The following is a 6,528-nucleotide window of genomic DNA, read 5'->3' on the forward strand; positions in this document are numbered from 1 at the left end:
ATCGCCGTTAACAAACGATCAGCGTGATTATTCATTCTGTACGTTCGAGTCATCATTTGTCTTTGTAAACCTTCACTCAGACCAAACTGGGTTTAGGTTGGAACATATCGTGTAGAGAGAAAAGCATATCAAATGAGGAAATTTAATAGTTACAACAATTAGATCTATCAAATATATTGCAAATTACTGTAATTTTAATTGGATCATGAGTTATGGTGGTGACTCTTGACATATGAGTCGTGCTTTATTCACCAACTCGATTTCCTTCAATATAGTAATGTTGAATTACTCTATTTATTTTGCTTTGTTCGGGCAGCTAAGAAAATGCTGAATTAAGTTATATGAATCAGTCTTCTTATTTATTTATTGTTTTCTCATTATGTTTCTTGAAGTTGAATCCCTAAAGATGAGTCAACAAAACCATGCAAGCTAATTGCTGTTTTTTGGGTTACAAGGCTGGGAGAATCATATCGACAGGTAGGTCAAGGAGTCTGGATTGAGTAGGTTGTTTTTCATATTCAAATAAATATTTAGTTTTGTGTTTGACTTTATATTTTTAACCCCTTATGATTGAATTTTGAATATTAGAGCATCACAAAAAGGATACCAATAAGGCTCCTGTGTGGTGGTTGTCAATTATGGAATAACAAGTAGGCTGCAAGAAGAAATCTCCAAACAATTGAATGAAGACTCAACTACTCATTTTTGAATGACATGTAATATGGCTACCCATGGATAGATATGTATGTAAAACCCACTTTCAATTTTGAACTAAGCCAACATATACAAGTATGTAGCTGCCCTAAAAACAAATTACCACATCAACTTATGTAACAGAAACAAAACATGGCATCTACTCGGCCCGCAACAACGCGCGAGTACGGTTAGTTGTTTCAACTAAAACCAAAATTCTTTTCACCGAATTACACTCACCAAACAAATGAAGAGTTGATTCATCCTTTTCACTAAACCCATCAACAATTCTATACACATCGTACGTATAGTAGATGGAACTCAATATCCTGAAGAGTTGATTCATCCTTTTCACCAAACCCATCAACAATTCTACACACATTGTATGCATAGTAGATGGAACTCATCATACTTAGTAGCAAAATTCATCCTAGTTGGATGACGATTTCCCAAATTGCTCCACCCACCAATGTTCAATTTTTCGAGGCAAACAAGAACACCTATTTGTTTTTCTCGAACCACTAGGAAGCGAAACATCGTCAAGTTGATCGCATACCCCTTGCATTGACCAAATCCACCTCTTAACTATTCAAACTTAAGGCTACCTCTTAACCATTAAGAGATTATGAACCATTAAGAGGCAGCCTCTTAAAGCCCCTTAATCTTAATCGAGAAGGGAGGAATTTTTTAATTGTTACTGATTAATTTTAATATGTAATTAAGCTTCTTAATACAATCAAGCTTTTTAATTGATTCTTCATGACTGCGTAGAGTAGCAACTCAGTTGTATTTCTACTTGGACTTGAGAAATTTATTTAGAAAAGGTTTCATCTCAAAATCCAGATTGCACTTGTTCAAGAGATTTGTCAAAAGGTCGTGCCCGTTGGTTGCGCTCATACACATGTTCGAACTTGTAGAAAACTAGAGGAGGTGAATAGTTTTTCTTTGGTTTTAGTCTTACCTTTCATGAGTTTGACTTACCCTTTTGACGATGGTTTGTTAAAATATAAGTATTTAGATCAACTTATAATCCTCTATTAATTATTTGATTTTTTCTAATTTTGCATATGGGTTTCTTTCCATCTATATCAAGCTGCATCCCTTTGTTTGGAAAGGAGCATCTTCCTGGAATCGGATCCCAAAATCACAGAAAAAAGTCTTGGAGTTATGGGCTATTGATTCTTTCACCACTACCATATAAATGGAGGGTTCTCTTCATCATGAAAAATAAGAGAGCAACAATTACTTCATCAATATATTTTCTACTATCTTGTTATAGGGTTTGGTACCCACTTGTTCTTATTCCATTGCAATCTTGTGTAATAAGCATTCAGTTTGAAATAAATAAGTTATTATTCATGTTTTAAAACATGGTATCAAGAGCCGCCTAATTGGTTTATGGTTTTATTCGATTTTTGCCCTAATTGAATTCTGGCTTAAATCAATTTCTGGACTTGCCTTCTGCTTCTTCCGCTGCAACTCTTTTGAGATATAGTGATTGCTCTTCAAATCCCTGTCTGTAAGTTCTTCTATATTGTTTTTTTTACATCTGGGATAAATTTGTTTAAAGGGTTAATCAAAGATAAAGCCTAAATCTGTTTACTGTTAACCTTGAGTACATATACTATTTTCTTATTTGGTCGTCGAAATTGAATAATATAAAGACTATGAATTCACAAAAAGTCAACAATCAGTGATTAATTATCCTTTTAATAAAACAAAAAATTCAAGGTGCATCTCTTTTAAAGACTACAGATTGTTATTAAATTTATTTTTGGTGATTCAATTAAATAATAATATAAAGAAAGTCAAACAATCACGTCTTTGAAAGTATTGCATTCAGTTTGCAACAAAGTTGATAATTATTTTCTTTGTAACTAGTTTCTTGTTCGGTCTCACTTTTGCCTGGCTTTAGGATTAAAAGTGGCAGGTGGTATTATTGATTGAGGAGGGGCTTGCTCTTCTTCCTTGCTTGTGAGTTGTTTGGTAACCTAAGTGAAGGTTACAAACGATCACACCTGCTTGGAACACCCTAACTTGGGAGCCCCGGGTTAGATCATTCCATCTCTTTCTTTTTTAATTTTTTGTCTTATAATTGTTGCTTGCTATTTGTTATTTAATCACACTTTTTGGCTCGCTTAGTTATAAATAGGGAGTGGTAATCCGGATAAAGTTTGTGGCTTTATTTACGTGTGGTTGTTTTTTTTTCTTGTCTTTCATGGGCACTTCTGAAACTTTAATTAGTAAACTTGATGCTAGTGATCCTTTATTTCTTCATGCTAGTGACTCAAGTTGTTTGTCTGTTGTGAATATAAAACTAAAAGGCACTAAAAATTATATTGTTTGGCAAACTCGTTTTTATTAGCTTTGAAACCAAAAAACAAAGTTGGTTTTATTGATGGGTCTTGTAAAAAATCCACTGAACATGAAGTTTTAGCTTCACAATGGGAAAGGTGTAATTCGGTTGTCTTGACTTGGATTCTTAATTCTATTTGTGAAGAACTATATGTGGGTCAAGTATATTCCAAACTTGCATCTGATGTGTGGGATGATTTAAAAGAAACGTATGATAAAGTTGATGGGTCGGTGGTTTTTAGTTTATATCAAAAAATTAATTCTATGACTCAAAATGGCACTTCTATTTCTGATTATTATCACAAACTAAATACAATGTGGAAGCAATTTGATGTTATGGTGCAATTGCCTTCATGTACGTGTAAGGCCTCAAAAGAATTCAATGACTTCACTCAATTAATAAAACTAATGCAGTTCTTAATGGGTCTTGATGACATTTATCAACCCGTTAGAACTAGTCTTTTAACCCGTGATCAACTTCCCACGATTAAAACTGCGTTTTCAATAATTTCTAGGGAAGAATCACATCGAACTGGTGATAACCCCACCAAAGGTGTAAATGTTGGTTTTGTGTCTAAATTTATAATTTTTCTGATAACAAAAAGATGTTTAACAAAGGGAATAATCCGAACCTTAAATGCACCCATTGTCACAAATTGGGCCACGTTGTAGATAGATGCTTTGAACTTGTTGGGTATCCTCAAGGATACAAGTCTAAATTTGGGCAGGGAAATAATCAAGGTAATCGTGCTAATCATTCTATGACAAATAAATCCTTACCTGATATGCTTGCTAGTTCTTCCTCTGCCCCTTCTCTCAAATCTGATCAGATAACTCAACTTTTGGGGCTGCTAAAAGATAAGGACACTCAAGGTCCTCAAAATACAAACTTTGAAGGTAATTCCATTGGTCTTTTTTCTTCCAATGCCTTTAGTAAATATGTTTTTGGTTTTGCAAGTTGTCCGTCCAATATTACCGCTGGGTGGGTTGTAGATTCTGGGGCAAACCAACATATGGTTAATTCTGATAAAGGTCTAATAGATCTTGTTGATGTATCTGATTTTAATATTTCTATTAAACATCCGAATGATACCAATCCTAAAGTTACTAAAATCGGTCGTTTAAAATTAACCGAAAGGGTCATTTTACCGGATATTTTTGTTATCCCTGAATACTATGTGAACTTAATGTCTATCTATAGACTTGTAGTGAAAATAAATTATGTGTTTTATTTGCTGAACATACTTTTTATCTTTAGGATTTGCACACAAAGAAAATTCTAGTGACTAGTAGTCAAATAGATGGGTTATATTTTTGTGGTGATGCTTCTAAGCCTGTTAAGGTGTGCTTTAATAGTCATGATATTTTAAATTTATGGAACTCTAGGTTAGGACATCCTTCTAATCAAGTTCTAAATGTTCTAAAAGATGAATTAAAAATCAAAACCCTAAATGAAATATTCCCTTGTGATATATGTCACAAGGCCAAACAACATAGAGAACCCTTTCCACTTATTGAGCTTATGACTTCTCATGTGGGAGAGTTAGTTCACTTAGATGTTTCGGGTCCTTAAAAAGTGAAAAGTAATGATGGGTATCATTTTTTTCTGACTGTTGTGGATGATATTTCAAGGTGCGTGTGGATTTATCTATTAAAAAACAAAGATAAGGTTTTTTACAACATTCAAAGTTTCTTTAATCTTGTAAAAATTCAGTTTAATATTTCTATAAAAGCCTTTAGAAGCGATAATGGCTCTGAATTTGTTAACAACCATATGTCTACTTTTAAAGAAATAATGGTATTATTCATCAAACCACATGTACACATACTCCACAACAGAACGGAATTGTTGAAAGAAAACATAGACATCTATTAAACATTGCGAGGACTCTTTTATTTCAAGGGGGTATCCCTCTTCATTTTTGGTCTGAATGTGTGCTTACCGCTGCTTATTTAATTAACAGGACTCCATCCTCCATTCTTAATGGCAAATCACCCTATGAGCTCATGTTTGGTTTTCAACCCTCTCTTAATCACCTTAGATCGTTTGGTTGTCTTTGTTTTAGCACTATTTTAAATAACACTGATAAATTTTGGAATCATGTTGAAAAATGTGTTTCTTGGGGTACTCTCCTTTTAAAAAAGTATACAAACTTTGGAGTCTTGATCAAAAAAGAATAATCTTTTCTAGAGATGTAAAATTCTATGAAACTATATATCCTTTCAAAGATAATAAACTTTTAAATAAGGACTCAACAAATATTGACCCGTTAATAAATTCCTTAATTTTTTTGATTTATTTGAGTCTAATAAACCAAACAACTCTAAGAGTGAAATACCCAATGATGAGGAGAGGGATCACAGTAGGGTAGTTAGTACTGATTAGCAGCATAGTGCCCAGTCTGAAAACCTTGATGGCGAGGCTCATCCACAGCAGCCTCTTGGTTCGACTGATGGTATGAGTGAGGCTGACAGTTCTAGAAATACCAATGACAAAACAGTCTCTCCTGAGGGATCTAATGTTCCTAGTGTTCCGGTTAAGAAGTCAACTAGGAATTCTTTTTTACCAAAAAAACTACATGATTTTATCATTGAAGGAAAAGTAAAATATGGAATGGAAAAGGTAGTAAATTATTCAAACTTATCTTTTGAAAGTCAATGCTTTGCTACATGCCTAAACAAATCAGTTGAACCAAAAAGTTTTTTTGAAGCCAAAAATGATACTAATTAGGTGAATGCCATGAATGAAGAGATGGAAGCTTTAAATAGAAGTAACACCTGGACCCTTGTTGATCTACCTGAGGATAGAAACCAATAGGTTGTAATTGAGTCTATAAAATCAAATATAAATCTAATGGTGAAATTGAAAGATATAAGGCTAGACTTGTTGCTAAAGGATATAGTCAAAAAGGAGTAGATTTTGATGAAACATTCTCTCCTGTTGTTAAAATGGTCATTGTTAGGTGTGTGCTTAGCCTTGACGTTGAAAAAGACTGGCCGCTTTTTCAACTAGACATTAACAATGCTTTTTCATATGAAAATCTAAATGAGGAAGTCTACATGCGGTTGCTTGAAGGTTATTTTTCTCCAAATGAAACCAAAGTCTGTACATTAAACAAATTCTTATACGATCTAAAACAGGCTCCTAGAATGTGGAATGGGAAACTGGTGGGGACCTTAACCGAATGGGGCTTTGTCCAAAGCATGTGTGACTACTCTCTTTTCATTAAAAGTGATAACTCTTCTCTTGTGATTTTGCTCGTGTACGTGGATGACATTGTGATAACTGGTAATGATCTAACTGAAATAAACAAAGTAAAACAAATGCTAAACTCAACTTTTTTAATCAAAGATCTTGGATTACTAAAATATTTTCTTGGAATAGAAGTCCTAAGATCTGAAAAAGATATTTGTCCTTCCCAGAGAAAGTATTGCATTGATCTTCTTACTGAATTTGGTCTTAGTGCATGCAAACCTGTA

At 33.7% G+C, this 6,528-nt stretch overlaps 1 long non-coding RNA gene across 1 annotated transcript; it reads left to right on the forward strand.

Annotated features, from left to right (window-relative positions):
- Nucleotides 1–3,869: 3,869 nt before the first annotated feature.
- Nucleotides 3,870–5,201, forward strand: LOC143572765 (uncharacterized). Its single transcript, XR_013142319.1, has 3 exons — nt 3,870–3,945; nt 4,307–4,390; nt 5,013–5,201. It is a non-coding gene; the product is annotated as an uncharacterized LOC143572765 (long non-coding RNA).
- Nucleotides 5,202–6,528: the final 1,327 nt, after the last annotated feature.

This window comes from Bidens hawaiensis, unplaced genomic scaffold, assembly GCF_021521415.1.
Source record: "Bidens hawaiensis isolate Kalapana, Puna unplaced genomic scaffold, B.hawaiensis_p1.1 tig00026007_1, whole genome shotgun sequence".
Taxonomy (NCBI): Eukaryota; Viridiplantae; Streptophyta; class Magnoliopsida; order Asterales; family Asteraceae; genus Bidens; species Bidens hawaiensis.